Below are 19,619 nucleotides of genomic sequence, written 5' to 3'. Positions count from 1 at the left end.
TGATTACAAAAAAGGCTACACCGAGGCCCCAGATAAATGAATCACTCGCTGCAGTCTCTAGCCTGACACCCTCTCTTCCAACAGCTGGATGCATGATCTCCTTCCTATGCCACTCGCGGCTTGCTCCTTTTCGTTCTGCCCCAAATATGGTGTTGGGTGCTTCCGACATGTACATAGGTACCTGGATAGTATATTTCCTAATTAAACTCTGAAGATTCTGGGTTTCTTCACTTGGTTATGCTGCTGCTCCTTCTCCCTAGGCCCCTCATTTGAGCTTGGGACTGAATCTTAGCTTGCAGGGAAGGAAGTCTGATGAGCATCTGAGTGGGTTTGGGGACATGCTGGACTATGTTTTGCTGGTACCCCAATTCGCTCCAGCAGAGGGCAGCTGTCAGGCTTGAGTGGGGAAAGCCTGGCCAAATGGAGGCATATCAGGCAGTGGCTCCCAACTACTTCCTCCAGCTCCCATGGAGAGAGGGTGGTGTCAGCCCAAGAGGGCAGTAGAGCAGAGGCTCCTGCACATGACTAGCCACAGGGTGAGTCCTAGGTCCCCTTACAGAGTCCTGTCCCCAAGAGCTATCAGACAGGAAGGTGCTGAGAAGAGACAAACCCGGGCACCAGGGCCATGATTTGGCAAAGGTACACCAACTCTGCTGGAACTCAATGTCCTAGTTATAGATTTGCTTAAATATGCCTCAAGATGGGAAGAAGGGATTTGCATGGAGTAGGGAAGAAACAAGACTGGCCATGACTTAAAAATCGTTGAAGCTAGGTGATGGCTCATGTAGGTTTATTGTACTTTTCTATTTCCGTATGTGTTTGGGATTTTCCTTAATAAAAGATTTTCCTAAATCCTAATTCTGAAGCTAGACCTAAAACCTAGCTTTTTGCTTCCAAACAAATGGGAGCTTCAGAAGGAATGAGAAAAAAAAAATCAAAGGAAGCTTTCTTGTCCACCTGGACCAGGGTGGATGAAATCTGCACCTTCAGCCCACTGCCCTGGCAGGAGAAGAGAGGGTAATTCGAGGTGCAGGGGGCATGTAGGGAGCTGTGGTGCCAGCCTCCTGCCAGTCCTCTGGTGCCCTGAGTTCACTCATTTGGCAAGGGGAAGGACAACCATCCTTGTCGCAGGTTCCAGCCAGCCAAATGATGATAAAATGGATGAGGGTATGGAGGACAAAGGGGAGAAGAAGGAGGCTGAAGGGAAGAAACCCCATTTGGAAACTTTGCAATGTTTTTTCAAGAGGAAAAAAATGTGAGGCTTTGAATGAGAGGCAGATAATGGATCTGGGCAGGAAAGATCAGAAACTGCCCTCAAGAACAATCCATAAGATTTAAACTTGTGTGGATATGAGAGCTGAGTGGGCAGGAAGCCTCAGAGTTTGCTCCAAAATGCCGGAATTGGTGATGAAACCACTAAGACAAGGAATCCAGGCAGGGGAGGATGTCGGACAGTTGAGAATAAAAGCAAATACTTTTAGCTCTGTCAATTTAATTTTAGGCAATAACAAAAATCCACCTAGGACTATCCAAGGAGGCTGGGAATTTGAACCCAGAGTCCCAGAAAGAAGTGAGATCTGGGGTGAAAGATGTGGAAACCACAGGCATGTATGTGTCAGCCCAGTGCCTGGGAGAGTGAGCCCACCCTGGGGGTAGGAGGAGCCAGGAGAGAATCTCAGTGACTAAAGGGCATGAGGAAAAAGACATGGTTAAAAAAAAAAAGTCTGATATAAGAGATGGAAGAGGAAAATGGAGAATCAAAGAAATAATCATAGAAGCCACAAGAGAGAATTCTAGAAAGTGCATTTAGTGATGCTACATGCTACAGAGAAGGTGTAAAATAAGCGCATATGGCTTTATACAAAGAGGTCACCATTGGTTAAAGACTTTGTGTAAATGCATATGAGTAAATGCATATCCTTTCACACAAAAGTTCCATAATACGTAAGAAACGACTTTTATGAAATAAATAAAAGCCATTTCCAAGCCTGGGTCTATTATGCATGAAATCCATCTTCTCTAAATGCAACTTTTCCTCCAGTGTATTAAACGTACTTGAAACATTATTTGAAGGTGTACAAGAACAATGAGCAACTTTCTAATTTAGTCTCTGATGGGAGGAAGAGTTTATTAGTAGGAATAAATCCAGTTGAGAAGGCAGAGGGTAGAAGACAAGGATTGATTAGTTGTAGACAATTTAAAAGGGATCCAAATGTGTGTTCAGCCCCTCCTCCTTCTTTATTTAACCATTGCCATTTAACAAAATCTTAGCCTTCATTCAAGATTTCATTCCACTAACATTTATTAAAGGTGTACTGTGTGCCAGGCACAGACTATCTGCTGGAGATAAAAACAAACAGAAGACCAAAAACAGACGAAGACATATTCCTGTCATTAAGAAGTTGGTTCTGGTGGAGAATAATGAAGATTTTCGAGGCATTTTTATCACAGAGGTTGAGAGGTGTAAAAAGGCTTGCCTGAGGATAGACAGAGCTGAACCCCCACCCCATGACCTAGCCAGGACCTCTTCCCAAGACCTTGGCTGCCTTCCATGACAGAGACTGGCCCGGCAGACAGAGACTTCTCATTTCATGAGCATCTCTCTTGGCCCAGCATCAGGATGGGTGCATAACTTCAGATGAAGCCAGACAAGGGCATTGAAGTCAATGCTGGGGATTAGAGCTTCCCAAAAGCCCTTTGTTGATGTGTTCCACTGTTCTCTGCCCTCCCCCTGATTTGAATGATTCCCTTCTTCCTTCCAGATGGAGCACAAAGCCTGATTTAAGGCTCCTGTCCCCTGCCTGGGACCAGGGGCATTTCGGCCAGAGTCTGTGGTGCCCACAGAGTGAGCCTTTGCTCCCAAGTATGTGAGAGTCCAAATTCTCACTCTGTCTGCTCTGAATGGTCTCAGGGGAGGCCATTACTATCCAGCTCCTCTGCAGTCAAGAGAAATTATGACAGTCGAGAAGAAACACATATTTCTATGCTCGTATAACACACCAGAGACAAGATTGCAGGATGGAGAGGGATATTAAAACTCCTAGCAAGAAAATAAAAGCTGAAGCATATCCAACTCCCTACCCTTTCAGCTTCCACTGAAGAAAGAGGGTAAAAGCCTAAAAGGCAGGGCTGGAATGAGGGTGACAAGAATGAGGCACTCATCTCAGGACAGAATGTAAGGAAGAGAAATGATATTGTAATATTAAACTCCTAGCAAGAAAATAAAAGCTGAAGCATATCCAACTCCCTACCCTTTCAGCTTCCACTGAAGAAAGAGGGTAAAAGCCTAAAAGGCAGGGCTGGAATGAGGGTGACAAGAATGAGGCACTCATCTCAGGATGAGAAATGATATTGTAATGTAATATTTTAAAAATCAAAATTAATGCAAAATTCACAATTTTCAAATTCAAAATTCACAAACTAAAGCATTACAATTTTAAATAAAGACAAGATCAGTAGAGGAGAGGTCAATAGTGAGAGTTGCCCGAAACTAGGTGGGATCTTCTGAGGTTGTTTTCAGGGCACGTATCTCTTTCTGTCCATAAAATCCAATTAAGTTTCCTTCCTCTGCTTAGAAACCTCTCTGTCCTCCTAAGGAAGAAGCCAGTTCTTTATCATACATGGCCTCTCCAGCCACAGTGACCTTCCTTCTGTTCCCAGGACACAGGAACTCTTTCGTGCCCCAGGACCTTTGCACATGCTAGTTTCTTCATTTTGAGCTCCTATCAGTGATACTGGTAAGAGATTTATTCTCATCCTTCAAATGTCAGCTCAAATTTCCCTTCCTCAAATACATCCCTCCCACCCAGTGGATTTAAAATAAGCCTCCCCTACACTCTGGCAGTCACACTGCTCTCTATATTTTTCCATAGCATGTTTCAAAATGTGTGATAATCTTGTTAACTTATTTATTATCTTCCATGATACAGGACAAGAGGTTTTCAAAAAGTTCATGGAGAATGCATATTCAGGAAAAACTGTTTGTGGACTTAAGAACCATTTGAACTAAAATAAACCCATACTGTAATTCTGTTTTTCAATGAACTTTTTGAAGTCTCCTTACATAAGTGCCATGAAGACAGAAACTGTCATCTTCATGGTGCTGAAGACCCTAACAGAACACTTGATATGTGGTAGGTGCTCAGGAAATATATTGTGGCCCGAGTGGTTGAATGAAGTTCCAGTCCAGGTATTGCCTCTTGTGTTAAGGCTCTAGGGTACATGTCCTCACCATCATCACCAAAGAAGGTGTTGCTTCATTCTCTGTGTCCTCGGAGCACTTTTTGTGTATGTTTGTGCTAGTGCATTCTAGTTAGCCACGTACATGCCAGTGCCTCTGTGATACTCTGATCTCCTGGAGCTTAGGCTCTGATTCCTATTCACCCCAATATGCTTGTGCCCAGCACAAGGCCTAGTATAGAGCCTGACAACAAGAGATGCCCAAATAAATACAGAGAAATCAAACCAGGGTAGCCAGGTTCACATTTAATGCGTTCTGGAAAAGTTAGATCTAATTAAAATTTGCAAATCAAACCGTATTTTAATGGCAGCAGGGGAGCTCGCTGCTTAAAGGAACCCTATGGGGACTCTTACTGCAGAGAGAGAATCACCCCCTCCCTACATCTTTAGTTTTTAATTTTTGATTTCTGTAATCTATGCTTATCCTAAACCTGCATCCACTCTTCAGAGCTTTCAGATGTAATGGTTCTCAGTTGCACAGTTTCTCATTATACCTTGAGGAGCTTGGTTGTTACCCCATTTGTATACATTTTTGTAAGTTTTGGTTGGTGCTCAAGATGACCTCTACCTCCCTTAAGTATTTTTTTTTTCTTTTGCCTGAAAAACATGTATTTATGGGCACTCTCTGGCCCATGGAAGAAGAGCCTGTTTGTTCTCCACTCAACAGGAATAGGTGGCATCTTGGGAACCAACTAAGTATCTATGGTACCTAAACTGGCCACTACGTGCCAGGATACTGGTGCACACATCAGCCACCATGTTCATCAGGGTCCATGGGTGGCAGGGCTCTTTCTAGAGGAAACTTTCCTTTGCTCTTTGGCCTTCTGTGACCCTCTCCTACTCCTTTCACAGCTCTGAGACTTCCCATCCCACACAGGCTTCCCAGTGTCTAATAGTTCAGACAGTTGGTGAAGATGGAGAGGGGAGCTGGTGCCCTAGGTTTCCAGTTTACCCCAGATACCAGTTCCACCAGCAAAACATGGCAGCCTGCAGCTGAGCTTGTCTTCTAGGGTCCCCACTCTCAGCTCTGTGTGGCTTTTTGGAAGATACTTGCATGAAAGTCAAATTCAAAATCAGCTGTTAGGATTTATGAGCTCCTCTGTGAAAAAACTGGTTCTCTTTTAGGTAATTCGTGTGTGTAAAAATGCCTGGCATCATGGGTAATATAGGCAGAAATGAAATCCAAAGTCCACCTCACTAGTTGCGTTATATTGAGCAAGTCACCTGTGTTTGTTTTCTATTTCCACAATATTTCTGCATGACAGGCCATCTGAAATGTACATTACTTTTTGGTTAAAGCCGTAACTATTTATTAGCACTCCAGACAGTCAACAGGAGCTCTAGTGATTAGAAGAATCCAACTCCCAGGTCCTCAGTCCCTCTTCTCTCTCATGGTTCTGTGCAGGGCTGCTCCCTCCACCCACATTCACACCTCTTCTCATGCTGTAATCTGCAGCATCTAAAAACAAGAATCCTTCACCTCTGTTCTCCATTTTTGCATAAACCGGAACTCAAGAAAGAATTCAGATGCAACATTTGTTGAACAATTCCTGTGTGCTACACATTGTGCTAGGTATTTCCACTTTCTTCATTCCACAATAGCTCAATACTCTATGTTTGTGATTACTTTTAAGTTAAAACTGATTGTTATAAATTGACTATGCTGTAGAAGAGCCCAGATTGAAATCCAGGCCCCCTGACTCCCTAGTCAGTGATCTTTGTTCTATAAACGCTATGGTGTAGTCCACTTGGCTAAAATAGCAGTTAGAATATTATGGTAGGGAAAATAACCTAGGTAAATTGGTCTGGAATGGTTGTGTAGCAAACTGGGTATTTAGAGCTACAAGTTCTAAATACAGAGGCTTACACAAGAGTGTGTAGGTAGATACCACCTTGAAGTGATTTTTAACTCTGTATTTATATTTGTCGTTGATCCATTTGCAAGTATTTTCTAAAGCTATCCTCACTTTTCTGTTTCAAGTGTGCAATAGAAGCTATTTTACTAGCTAATTCAAATAAGTCCTGTTCAGAACGAATGTAGAAATGACAGTATCAGGAATAGTTTATAAATTAATAACAAAATATTAATTTAAAAAGGTTAATAACAAGGGAACCAGCAGTTAGCGTAATGGCTATGTCGCTAGACTCCCACATGGTCGACCGCGGTTCACATCCCGGACCCGGTGGCTTAAAACTCACGCCGCGCGCGTGTGCGTGTGTGCCCAAGATCCTGAGAGGAGAATGGAGGAGAAGGGATTGTGGCGTGACCATCCCCCCTGGGGGGTGATTTCTCACTTTCTGTCTCTATGTCTCTCTCTGTCTGTCTGGCAAGCGCACGCACCCTATAGTGAAAAAACCTCTCAAAAAAAAAAAAAGGTTAATAACAAAAATACTAGTGGTGTTTGTATTCAGTCATGGTAGGGTAGCTTGTTTTATACTAACGATCCTATAGGTAAAATTATACAAACAAACAAACAAACCCCTCTGGAAGGTATTGAGACATGGTTAAAAGCAGTTGAAAACTGGAAAACCAACCTTTGAAAGAAGAGAATGGCTTGGCGAGATTCATATTTATACAGGTTTTCACTGGATTGCTGCCCTCGCACCCCCACCCCCAGCCTATGATACACAATACAGAGAAGCTATAGCTCAACCAAGAAGCCATCATCTTACAAGTTTATGAAGTCAAAAAATAGTTTTCAGGGCCATCAAAACAGATGGAAATTGAGGAAGGAAATCTAGGAATAGAGAAAGCCACACTGGGCAGACACCCAATAAATTCTTAAAAATTCTACTGAATTATTTTTTTAATTGTCATTTCTGGTCTATAAATAATAGTTGTACAACTTTATGCGGCACACTATGGTTTTTAAAGAATGTATATAGTGTGTAATAAATCAAGGATATAAGCATTCATCATCTTTGACTTGTGACATTGTTTTATGTAGGTTGTACATTTTTGATATTCATTTTATTATTTTTTTTCCTTTGGATGTGTAACTGAATTATCAATGCCATTTTTAGTCTGCTGTGTACACCATTCCATAACTTACCCCATTTGTTGATGTGCATTCTTCTATCTGTTAATAATTCTTCTCAAGTCCCTCTACCCACCCTCCTACCCTCAACCCCTGTACAGTTCTAGTATCTACAATTACCCTCTCTACTTTATGCTATTGAGTTACACATGTGTGGGAGAATATTCCAAGCATCCCAACTGGAAAGTTAAAGAAAGCTGAGCAGTGGCATTAGCTCCCACTTTTGGAAAGGTAGAGTTTGGAATCCGAGTTTAGCCAAGTTAACTACTTACAACAAGATTCAAAATAGAGAGAAAGATAAAAAAAAAATCAGAGCTTCTACAAAGTCATCCATAATATTTGGTAAATAACTCAAAGCTATTAGACACAGAGAAACAGGATTGTAATACCTAGACACTAGAAATAATAGACAATAGGAACTGATAACAGCTGTTGGAATAACAGAGGACTGAAAATAGTTGTTGTAAACCTGTGCAAGAACTTAAAACATATGGATAATAAATAAAAAGATATGGGACTTCTGCAGAGGATGGACCTGAGAAAAAAGAATCAAATGAAGTATCCAGAGTGAAAAAGATACAACTGAAATGAAAAACTTACTGATTGAGCTTAAAAGAAAATCGAAGATGACATAAGCAAGAGTTAGTAACCTATAAATAGATAAACGAAAACTATCTATGCGAAATAGGAGAGGAAAAGTTTGAAAATATGAATAGAGCCTCAGAAATTTATAGGGCTATAGTAAGTAGTGAAATATAAAATAACATACTATAACAAAACATAATGTAACTTCAAAATGGAGTGTGGAAAAGGAGAGAAAGAATGACACAGAAAATATATTTGAAGAAATAGTAGCTGAATATTTACCAAGTTTGATAAAAAGCAAATTTACAGGCCCACAACACTCAGTAAATCTCAAGCAGACTAATTACAAAGAGAACAAGAATAAAGAAACTATACCTAACCAAAATTATGATAAAACTGCTGAAAACCAAAGATAAGTGGAAAATGTTGAAAGCTGCTGGAAGAAAATAAAACATTACATAGGGAAGCAATGTTATGAATTAAGGCTGACTTCTCTCCAGAAACAATGAAGGCCAGAAGACAAAGGAACAGCATGTTTGGATTTTTTGAAAGGATTAATAAAATCAATAAACCCCATGGCAACACCAATTTAACAAAAAAGAGAGCACAAGAACATGCACAAATTAGGCAATAAGCCTAATGAATATGTGTATAATAAGTTGTCAACAGTAGGTAACTAGTATGGTTGAAGGTGGTATATGCTTTAAAAATATGTAGAACAAGATAAGGTGAATTGGAAGGACCAGAGGGGTTGAACTTAAAAATTTTAAACGGATAGTAAGGATAAATGTCCTCAAGACGGAAACACATAAGCAAACACTTGATGAAGGAGTGGACCATGCAAATATGTGGACAGAGTTTTATAGGCAAATGAAAAAGATGTGCAAAAGCACAGAGCCTCAGGGAAGACCCAGGAAGCTGAGTGGAATAAGCAGAGTAGGAGATGAGGTCAAGTAGTAACAGAGGCCTAGACCCAGCCCTTGTAGGCCATTGTGAACTTGGCTTTCACTTTCTATGAAATGGAAAGCCACAGAGTTGAAATTCAAGAGTGTCAAGTTCTGAACTACATTGCAACATTTCAAAAGGCTCACTCCAACTCTAACTGAAGAAGTAAAGGGAAAAAAATAAGAGGCCACTTGGGAGGATACTGCAGTAATTCAAGTGTGGATAGAGTTGTATTCCTTTTTTTTTTCTTTTGGTTTTTGTGGTTTTATCTAGACACAAATAAAATGTGCACACAAGCTGTCTATTCATTTTTTCCCTGTGCAGCCTGGCGTTGGGGTTGGTGACTCTGAAGGCCAGCTGGACTGCTCTTTCCAAGAGGGCTTTGTGGTTCTTGGAGGAAATGTGAGCAATCTCAGCACAATAAGACTTACTGCACATCAGCAGCACTTCTAGCTCCTTGACACTGTGGACCCAGAACTTTAGGAAGCCACTGGGCAGCATGAGCTTTGTTTCCTTGTTGCTCCCATAGCCAAGGTTGGAATCAAGATCTGGCCCTTCAATCTCGTCCGCACCCTGTTGTCAATACCTCTGGGCTTCCGCCAGTTACACTTATTTTGACATGTCAGTTTTACTGATGTCGGATGAACTTCTTACTCTTCTTTTTGACAATCTTGGGCTTCCTGAGGCGGTCTGAGGGCAACCATGATGCCAGGTAGGAGGTGGTTGCCACATCCATAGGAAAGGCCAAGGAAGAGAGCTGTATTCCCATTTTAAAATCAGAAAAATTGAAACTAAGCAGGACTATCTGGCTTATAATCACACAGCTAATAACTGACTGAGCTAGGATTTGAACTAGGATCATATAACTCCAAATCTAGTGTTCTTTAGCTTTGAAAGGAACACTGGATTCAGAGTTACACTGAAGGTCTTTTTGTTGTCAATGTCCTTACACTTGGAGAGCTCTCACCTTCTATCTTTACTCTATGCCCCAAATCACACCCCCATCCTCTTATTCAACTCTCCTGCTCCAATTGCCAATCTAGTTATAGAAACAGAGCTGAGGCAGGCACACTACCATTGTTTAAAATGCCACTTGACATCCTAATGTTGGTTTCCAAACCCTTTATACAGTCTGCGGTTGTAGGTGATAACCACTTAGATCAGGATAGAGAAACTGAGGCACTGTCAAATCAAGAACACTTCCCAGAGTCATAGAGCAAGTTAGAGATTGAGTATCCTCTTCCCTCCCCCATGCCCATTTAGAATCTCCGGGTCTGGCCACTAGGTGGTAACCTGAGGCTGCTCTGTCACAGTGGCTCAATTCCCAAAAGGATGCCTATGCCATTTGGGAAAGATGAGCACTGATACAAACCAACAAAGCTACCAGTGGGTCTAGGTGGTGGCAAGGCAATAAAGCACGATGCCCCGTATAGTTGATCCATGTGGAAAAGTTCTGTGTTCATGTCCAGAGACATCTCTGAATATTCAGGCACCCATGTGCTCATGATCTGGGGCTGGCTGTGGCTGTGGGGTAGATTGTACTATCAAAGCCCTGCTCGGGGGTGCCTCTCTCTCTCCCTTTCTTTCTGTGTCTCTCTTGCTCATGGAAGAAAAAAATAAATAAAACTTAAAAAAAAATAAAAGTGGACCAGCAGGTCGCTTGGTAGTTAAGGTACTTAATCTCGCGTGGTCAACTGTACGGTTCAAGTCTCGGACCTGGTGGCTTGAAAAATCACACCAGGTGCCTGCGTGTGTGTGTGCTCAAAATGCCAGGAGGAGAATGGAAGGATTACAGAGTGGCCATCTTCCCTGGGGGATGACTTCTCACTTTCACTCTCACTGCTTCCAGCAAGCACATGCTTGGCAAAAAACTAAAAAAAAAAAAAAAATTAAAAAAAAATTTATAGCCATTGATTGTTATTTTCTTGCACAACATCCATCAGGAGACAAGCCCTGGCATTTATCTAGAAGCAAGTGATCGTTATCTAGTGGCAATGTTCTTCCCACTGACAGTATCTTCTAAATAAGGGTCAGCCATCTAGTGGTCTGTCTACTGCTGATTTCTTCCTGTGGAATAAACCATATTCAAACTAGGTGGTGGGGTGCAGGAGAAGTGGGTTGGTGGAAAGAGAGGTGATTAGAAAAGGTGGCTGTTCCACAGTTGCGCCAGAGGAAGTGGCCTGAGCATTGATTCCAATAAATGTTTGTTGAACGAATACATGAAAGAGTATGGAAGAACAATATCAGAGAGAATCCTCATTTCCACTTCAGCAAACTTTCATATATTCTTATATGAGATGATTCAGTAAATTACCTGGATAGTGAAGTTCTGGAGTTGGAAATGTCAAAAAAAGGGATCGTGTGGCTCTTGGTCTCTGTTGGTTGTCTCCAGAATATCATAGCAGAAATTGAGATGGGTTCGAATCAAGGAGCTCAGAATGAATTCTCTTCAGGTCTACCCTGTAGTACGATGAAAAGAACTGTACATTGGAACTCCGATCCCATATGCAGACTACAGTTCAAATCCTGGCCCTGGATGCTTGAAAAACACACTGGTCACATGTGTATAAATGCCCCAAATCCTAATAGAATGAAGAAATGGAGGAAGAGGGATCGCAGAGTGACCATGCCCCATTGTGGAATGCTTTTTCTCCTCTCTTTCTCTCAATAAAATAAATGAATACATAAATAAAAATAAGAGAGAGCAATTTAAAAAAAACCTTAAGAAAAAAATTCTTAAACAGTTCTCAAGGTAGCACAGGACCTGCCATTAGGAGACCTAGAGTCAAGCCCAGGGCCCACCAATTTGTAGATACTAGACCTTAGGCAAGACCCTAAACTAACCTGGCCTTGATTTGCCCAACTGCAAATGAGAAAAGCAATGATCTCTTTTTCACAGAGTTGTTTGAGAATTAGTGGGGATAATAATATGTATGAAAATGCTGTATCGTGTAAGTTACCGTTGTTTAGATTTAGAGCTTTTTATTGGTGTTGCTGAGCTTGTTTGTCCTGTATTATCTTTCCTTAGTCTTGCTGACTTAGTGTATGGCCTTCCTTCTGCAATTTTACCCCTTTCAGTCTTAGATTGGAAACTATAGTCTAAGTCATAGCTTTATTAAATAATGAAGAGTACTATGTGGTCAAGGCTGTACTGGGGCACTGGGAATCAAGAGGAGTATATGCTTTTGTCTGAGTGCTCTCAAAAGGTTTGTAAAGTCCACATTTGGACAAACTGAGCCAATAGAAACCAAGATACACTCACAAAACACTCTAGTTGATTCATGTTTATTGAGGGCCTGACACATGTTGAGCTGTGCCAGGTGCTTCCACATCATCATATTATTTAATACTCCATAACAATTCTGAGTAGAAAATGTTCCCATACTGCAGCTAAAAAAGTTGAAGTCTGGAGAAGTTAATGATTGACCCGAGACCATAAGACAGAGATGAGGGCTGCTGCATCTGTTGATCTCCAAGTTCAGGGCCCTCTCCTTCATTCCCACTAGACTATAATCTGGTGCTTTAACAACTGAGAAGTGAAAATCCCTGGCTCTCATCCTAGGCAGCTAAGGCCTGGGAGGCTCCTGCTCATCACATTCTTCCCAGTCCTAGGAAGCCTTGCTACCACTGGGCTCCAGGGCAGGTCAGCTCCACTTGATGGATCTGGATATTTAAAACTCAGGAGAAAATGCAAATCAATACCACAATGAGATTACTACTTTATACTCATTAAGATGGTTATTGTTGGGACCAGCAGATGACGTAATGGTTATATCGCTGGACTCCCACACAGTCAACCACGGTTTAAGTCCCAGACCCATTGGCTTAAAACTCATGCTGGGTGCAAATGTGTATGTGCCCAAGATCCCAAGAGGACAATGGGGAAGGGATTGCAGTGTGGACATCCCCCTCATGGGTGATTTCTCACTTTCTCTCTCTCTGTCTCATTGTCTCTTTGGCACGCTCACACGTCCTATAACAAAAATCTCTCTAAAAAGAAAGATAACTATTGTCAGAGCCAGCTGTGGTGGTGCAGTGGTAATGCAACACTCGGTGATGCTGGACCCACATGGGAAGGTTCCAGGTTCATGTCCTGAAGATTCCCTATACATTCCAGGTATATGCCTATGGTCCTGAATGACTAAGGCTGGGGATAGATTGCAGTGTGAGTACCCTGTTGGGTGTATCTATCTCTCCCTCTCTCTGACTTTTTTTTCTTATAGAAGAAATACATAAACTTCTAAAAAGGATAGCAATTATATTTTACAAAAAGGAAAATAACAAGTGTTGGTGAGGAATGAAATTAGAACTCTCTTTCACTTACTGATAGGAATGGCATATGGTGCAGCCTTTGTGGAAACAGTTGGAATTTCTCAAGAGTTCAAACACAGAAGTACCTTATAATCCAAGCAATTCCACTCTGAATGCATACCCAACAGAATTAGAAGCTGGAACTCGAACAGATATTTGCATATTCATGTTCACAGCAGCATTGTTCACCATAACCAAAAGGTGGAAGCAATCCAAGTGTCTATCAACACATGAATGAAGAAACAAAATGTGGTATGTACATACAATGGGCTAGTATTCAGCCTTGAAAAGGAAGGAAATTCTGACACATCTTCCATATGGATAAATTTTGAAGACATTATACTGAGTGAAATAAGCCAGATACAAAAGGACCTCAAAATTATTCAAATATTGTATGATTTCACTTTGTGAATTCATGCCAAGGCTACTATCCAAAGTAATTAACTTCTAGGAGTTACCCAGGATCTGAGGGAAGGGAGAAATGAGAGTTAATGTTTAGTGGATAGAGATTACTGTTTGGGATGAAGAAAAGTTCTGAAAATGGCTAATGATGATAGTTGAATGACGTTGGGCATGTACTTAATACCATTAAACTACATATTTAAACTTATTAAAATGATTATTTATGTTATATATTTTCTACAATAAAATGACAAAACAAAAACAAACAAAAAACTTCAAGGAGAAATTCTTCATTTGAAGAGAAGAACGGTGTACTACCAAAAGGTTCTTTTCTCTGGCAACTTGAGGACAATTATAATGTTTGTTTACAAATCATTAACTTCTCATCAAAGAAGGGTGAAACTGGAGCCACTCATGAGATGTCAAATGAAAAGAAGCAGTTCTGCAATGTTAATGTAAGTCAGTAGAAAATGAGGATTTGATTTATAAAAACCCAGCTTTTATGGCGCTTTATTCAGAGCTCACCTTTTGCCTGATGTAAACAAACCTACATCAGTATTCAAGGGAGTTAAAAGAAAACACAGTAGAATTTGACCATGGGTCCTTTAAGTCATTCAATGATGAACATTTATGCCACATGTTTCTTGGGCTTTTAAAAAGCAATGTTCTGTGCTGATGGTCCCTCCGGCTGTTTAGATAATTGTAAAACAAACTCCATATTCCACTGACACCCTTTCTAATTACATCTCACCTTCATTAGGCTATTAAAGTGATAGATGGTAGCAATTACATTGAACCCCACTGAAAACTCTCTATCTGTGACGCGCAGTGACGAGAACATGAGTTATTTACCCAGAAGCCAGAAAAGAGAGGCAGCCAGGCCGAGGCTGGCTCGGCCAAAGTGGGGAGGGAGAAATCCCATGCAACCACTGGCAATGTAGACAGGAGGCAAGGGAGCAGGGTACACACTTGGGGCTGACTTCTCTACTGGACTCACCAGATGGCTAGATGCAGAAAACAGACTATTGACAGGTGTTATAATATTACTTAAAGCAAGTTGAATATACTCAGAAGAAAGCCTCCACAATGCTGAATAACTTCTACCATTTCCTATGAGGATGAGTTGAAGAAACCAGACCTGAATGTGAAGAAGAGAAATGGCCACCTCGAGACATTCCAAGAATTAGACTTCTTATATGTACACGGCCCAAGGGGAATAAATCAATTAGTGCAGACAACAGAAAACCTGGTCTAATTGGTTTAATAACTAGGGCACTTACTAGTTTTCATCACTGGAGGTCTGGAGGTAGATGAGCTTCAGGGACACATTGATTCAAGCACTCAACACTTGATGTTCTTTCCATTTCTCCACTTTGCTGTGTAGCGTTGGCCTTATTCTAAGTGGATGATGCTAGCATTCTTATTATTATTGCCATCAGCAGAAATAAGGGCTAGTGTTTTGTCGTTGTTCACTTCCAGTAGGAGAACAAGGACTGTCTTCTCGTAACTCTCAGAAGAATGAGGAAAGTTTTCAGCCAGTATCTCTGATCAGATCTCCCTGGCTGGAAATTTACCACAGGCTCATTTCTGAATAAACATTATGGTTAGAAGGATGGGATGACTCTGGTGGGTTAGGACTAATCCTGACCCAACCTGGAGCTCCTGGAGGTTAGCCTCTGGTGAGATTTCATGGAGGAGCTGTGGCAAAACAGCCTGAGCCATATTAAGGTCTTCTGGGAAGGAAGAAAAGGGGACTGATATGTGGCAAGGTGAACCAGTGTTAATTTTTGGAAAAAACAAGGACCAGTAAGTAGGAGCAGATCTGAATCTGAAAGAAGAGCTTCTAGCAATGGAGGGCAGAAATGCTGCTTCCATTTCACAGCTGCCCCATTGGATACCAAAGGCAGACATTGTTGATTTTACCAGTGATTCTAGGCATAGCCTAAGAATCCTCCTAAACTAGTCTTCCAGAAAGATAGTAGCCATAAGATAGAGACAGGCCCTGACATTCTAACAGCCAGGACTCTCAAAGTTAAGATGGGTGGATTTAGGAGGTAACAGGCTCTTAGTCACTGGCAATTCCAAGCACAGGCTACATGATCTGTGCACAGCAATGTGTCATGGGGACTTGGTCACAGTGAAGGTCAGGACCTCACACTCCCTGAGATTCTGTGGTTATAGACAGATTGGGAAGATGACATGTTAGAGCAGGCTACAGATTAGTAACAGGAAGAGTGTGAGTCTTGTCCTAGCTCTTTGCTTTTTCTTGATGGTTCTAAAAACACGGGTTCCTTACAAGGGACATTAGCCCAGGCTCCTGCAATTCTCCAGAGCAGCCCTGTGGGCACCAAGTATCAGTACCTTTGCCTGGGCTTTCCTTTTAGCTTTTGTATTTTAATTTTCATTTAAAACACACACAAAAGATAGACTCATAGTTATTTTACTGACGTATCAGCCTGAGAGGTGGGTTGCCTTGTCCAAGATCGTACAGCTAAATTGCTAGTAGACTTGGGATGGGAACTTGGTACTCCTCTAATCTAACCCAGAATCTGCTCTAGAAGCATAGAGCTGTGGGGCTAAAGCATCCTCATCTGGGAATACATGTGATAGAGGCAGCACTGATGTGGGCAGGAAGGGCTAGACAGATTCCAGCATCTGCAGCCTGATCCTCATGGCCTGTGTTGATTCCTGCAGGGACTCTGACTTTGGGCAGGTCTTCTATCCTGCCTGGTCTTCAGTCCTTCCATCCACTTTCTTACCTGAGCTCTGTCAGTAGGAGATGCTAGGATGGCTAAGATGCCACGGGGCCAAGGTGGAAATGTGGAGGCATTTCCTCCAGTTTGCCCCACTAGAGAAGACACTCCAGATTCACCAAGCAGGGTGAGAGCCCTCCTCGTTGCTTCTCTCTGTGGGTTCCTGGAGTCATTAACCTCGCTGGACCAGGGTGGGAAGGCAGGGATGTAGCCTGAGATTAGAACCACATCTACTAAGTGTGCTTCCGGCTTCTTGGCTGGATACACAACTTCTGTTCACTGCTCTGTCTCTTCTCTAAGCCACTTTTCAGCTTGTGGAAATGTACAGAAAACCAGCAAAATGAGAAAGGAGAACTCCAAAGGAGTCCTCTGAAAGGAGCTCTTTACGCTCTGTGGCTCTGACAGCAGGTAGCCCAGCAAGCCCTCCTCTTTGCCAGGCCCAGTGGCAAGCACTCGATATGTGTTATCTGGGTGGTTCTTGCTGGCAGCACTGTGACACACGGGTGTGTTCCAATCAGCTCTGAGGCATGCTGCTAGAAATTTGGCAGAGTCAGTCTTTGTTGTTCACAATGTGTAGCACAGCCTAAACTTAGTACACATTCAGATAACTATTAGCAGATTGACTAAGTGAATGATTAAGCCTATTCTTATAAATGAGGGAACCAAGGCTTGTGATCTTTAGTTGCTCGACCAAGGCACATATGAGCAGTCTCCAAAATGTGCATGGAAAATGCACATTTTGGAAAAGCTGTGCATAGATTTCAAAAAAATGTTTGTGCTAAAATAAATGTATCCTCTTCATTTTATTTTTATTCACATAGAGAGCATGAGCATGAAAAAGAGAGAAAAAGAAAGAGAATATCCCCCCTTTATTTTGAGAGGTTTTTGCTATAGGGCGCATGCGCTCACCAGAAATACAGAAAGAGACAGAGAGAGAGAAAGCGAGAAATCACCCCCCCACCGGGGTCGATGGCCATGCCGCAATCCCTTCTCCTCCATTCGCCTCTCGGGATCCTGGGCATGCACACATACGCACCTGGCGTGAGTTTAAGCCACCAGCTCCAGGACTTGAACCACGGTCGACTTCATGGGAGTTCAGCTGGTCCCGAGAATAACCTTTAACAGCACCTAGTTGCACTGCAATTCCCCTTCCCCAACCCTCCAGCTCTCGAGATCTTGGGCACTTGCATGTGCCCAGCATATTTTCAGCTTAACCCGGGATCTAAAGCCATGGTCAGTCATGTGGCTTCCATCATTGCAGTTCAGTTTGCTACCCACTGCTTCACCAGGGTGGGCCATAAATTGGTACTTCAATTCCATTTATCCACAGACATTTTCAAGTCCCCTTATATGAGTTATGACAGAACTGGGACAGCAACTTGGATCTTCTGCATCCCAGCCTGGTTTGGGGCAAGACTAGGTATTTTCTGATATCCCTCTTTGCTCTTCAATGTTTGGAGACTCAGATTTTAGATCAACAAATGAGTCTCTAAGCCAGTGCTATCTAGGGGACCTTTCTGCATGATGGGAATGTTCTGAACCTGAACTGCCCAGCACAATAGTTGCTGGCTGCATGTGGCAACTGGGCACTTGCCATGTGGTTACTGTGTCTGAGGAGCTGAATTGTTATCATGTTGGACAGTTCTAGCATTTTCTCTTCCCCAAGGTCCAGCACTCCACCTCTGCCACACGTGGATGCCGTGCAGTTTATAGTTAGTGATAGCACTTAGAGAAACTCCCATATCCCTTGGCAAAACACATCGGATCCCTCAAATGCACCAGCCATTCTTCAGGAGCTGTGCTTCTTTCTACAAAATGGAGCTGAAAACGAAATTGAAAGAGTTGAAGCAGAAAGACTATTGATTTTTAATCCTTTTTTATCATCCAAGAATTTCAAGGTGTATTCTTCATGTCATTCTGTTTCTCCCCTGAGAGCTGGAAGAAACTGACCCGTAAGGCCTCAATAGCATCGAGCGATGTGAATTAAACACACTTTAAAGCAAACCTCTCTAGTCAACATCATTTTTTCCCTGTGAAATGTTTGGATCTTTAATAACTATTATTTGCCTTTGGGTTCTTGCCAGGAGAGGGTTTTTTAAATAGATTAAACCATTAATCCATTAACTAGTGATTTAATTTCTAGGCTCTCATTCTCCTGAACTATTTTCTCATCACATCATAGAACCTTGGTACATCTGAGCTGAAAGAGAGCTCAGGCAATCTCTAGTCCATAAAATTGATGAAGATAAAGCAATTACTGCTTACCCAAGCTTGTGCCAACCATCAGAGCCCGTTCTTTACACTTCTAATTGTAGTCATCACCACAATCCTTTGGGGTAAATCAAATTCTCCCTATTTAGCAGGTGGGTAAGTAGATGAGTTAGAATTCACACCCAGGTTTATCTCACTCCAAAACTGGAGCTGTCCCTCTGTACCCTACACTTTCTAGTCATTTTACAAACAAGGAAACAGAGATCCAGAAAGCCATGATGACCACAGCAGGAAGGTCAGACTTCTGTCCTTTCTCATTGCTGTGCTCTATTCAGTTCTATTCTTTAACCCCAGATTTATAGTCCCAGCCCAATTTGCAAATCACACTCCTTTCCTTTTGGCATCACCCTATGTCTTAGAAAAAAGGTGAAACTATCTTCACTTCTCATTCCAGTCCTTCCACAGTTTGGTCCCTGACCTTCTCTGCAGACCAAGCCCAATGTTTATTTCTGTACAATTTCAGAATGGAGCTTTTTTTTCTTGCCATGATAAATACACACACACACTACATATATATATATATTATATATACACACACACACACACACACATACTTGTATACATTACATTACATCCTTTTATACTGACAAAGATAATTTGGCATTAAACAGAAATGTTTATTATAGCAATATACCTTATAATGAAAAGCAAAAACAACCTACATGGGGAACCACACCAGAAATGTCAGGAATGAACATTTCTGAATGTTAGGAATTAACATTTCTCATTGTAGAATTAGAGCCTAGAAATTAAATCACTGTTTTAAAAAAACATATTTATTTATTTATTCCATGAGCGTAAAAGAAAGAGTACCCCCATCAAGATGCTCATGCCACAGTACACCCTAGCCTCAGCCAGCCCCGATCATGGAAAGAACATGCCTACCATGTAGAGGTACATCTCAGGACATGAACTCTGGCCCTTCTCATGTGGGTCAACCTTGTACAGTCTTAGGTTACCCCTGCACCACCATCTGGCCCCTAGGAGTAAAGCCTTTCTATTTTGTAGTCACTAAAACTGGAGTAAGAGTCCATGGCATGAGGACATTTGGCTCCTCAAAATGGGAATAGCTAAA

The sequence above is a fragment of the Tupaia chinensis genome, unplaced genomic scaffold (assembly GCF_000334495.1).
Source record: "Tupaia chinensis unplaced genomic scaffold, TupChi_1.0 Scaffold145860_1, whole genome shotgun sequence".
NCBI classification, from domain to species: Eukaryota; Metazoa; Chordata; class Mammalia; order Scandentia; family Tupaiidae; genus Tupaia; species Tupaia belangeri.
The sequence above is the reverse complement of the archived record's forward strand: the minus strand, read 5'-3'. Positions refer to the sequence as shown.